Genomic DNA, 928 nt, shown 5'->3' with positions numbered 1-928 from the left:
CTGTAGAACTCCTCGATAGCGATATGCAAGGCAGATGTGGACACTTCTTTCGTCATGGGCCAGTTGAGTTGTGGATGTGAACAGGCGTGTGATTCGGAGGGATATTCCAAGATGGTGTCGACCATGGCATGGCCATCCTCCCACTACCTCCCATTCTTCGCATCTTACGCCTGGAAAAAGGCCATAGATGAAAAGTGAGTGCCGTGCACAACTTAAGACCATACTTAGTTTCCGGTTTTCGCGAATATGTTGTTTAACACAAGAATACCTAGTTCCAGGTAAGTACCATAGAATCTTACCACTATAGTGTTTTTTCTTGAAAAAAAAAACGAAAAAAAGCTAAAAAGAGGAGCATTTTTTCCGATTTTCACAAAGTTTTCTCAAATTTGCTGATGTCGAAACTCTAAATTATGAGTAAGTTTAGTGTGACGAATGTGATCAAGTACTGGGAGGACCAAATGACAGATACTTCCGAGATAGACTACGATGCCCTTTTAACAGACGTTCGGAAGAACTACTTGCGACTGTCCATTCACTACGAGACTATGAACTACAACACCGTTCAGTTCCAGAAAGCATATCCCTACTATCAGTTCATAGCTGATATAGGGGGGTATTCGGGACTGTTCACGGGGGTTTGTGTCATGACACTCTTCGAAGTTGTAGAAGCGCTTCTCAGAATGAGTTTCGTCTTTTGCCCTGGTGCAAACTGAAATGAAAAAAAAAAAATGATGAAGATTTAGATTTGTATCAGCATTTTTTGAAACATGATTAATATATTAGAAATATATTAAAATTTTACAGTTTTTTATGAATAGATTCCAACGAGCCGAAATTATTTCAGAGAAAAAAAAGAATACAAATTTAGCAAATGTCTGGTTTCCTCTCAGCCAATTAAATGTAGATATCATACAGGCAGGCGGTTTTT

The sequence above is a fragment of the Symsagittifera roscoffensis genome, chromosome 9 (genome assembly GCF_963678635.1).
Source record: "Symsagittifera roscoffensis chromosome 9, txSymRosc1.1, whole genome shotgun sequence".
Taxonomy (NCBI): domain Eukaryota; kingdom Metazoa; phylum Xenacoelomorpha; order Acoela; family Convolutidae; genus Symsagittifera; species Symsagittifera roscoffensis.
Note: the sequence above shows the minus strand (reverse complement) of the source record.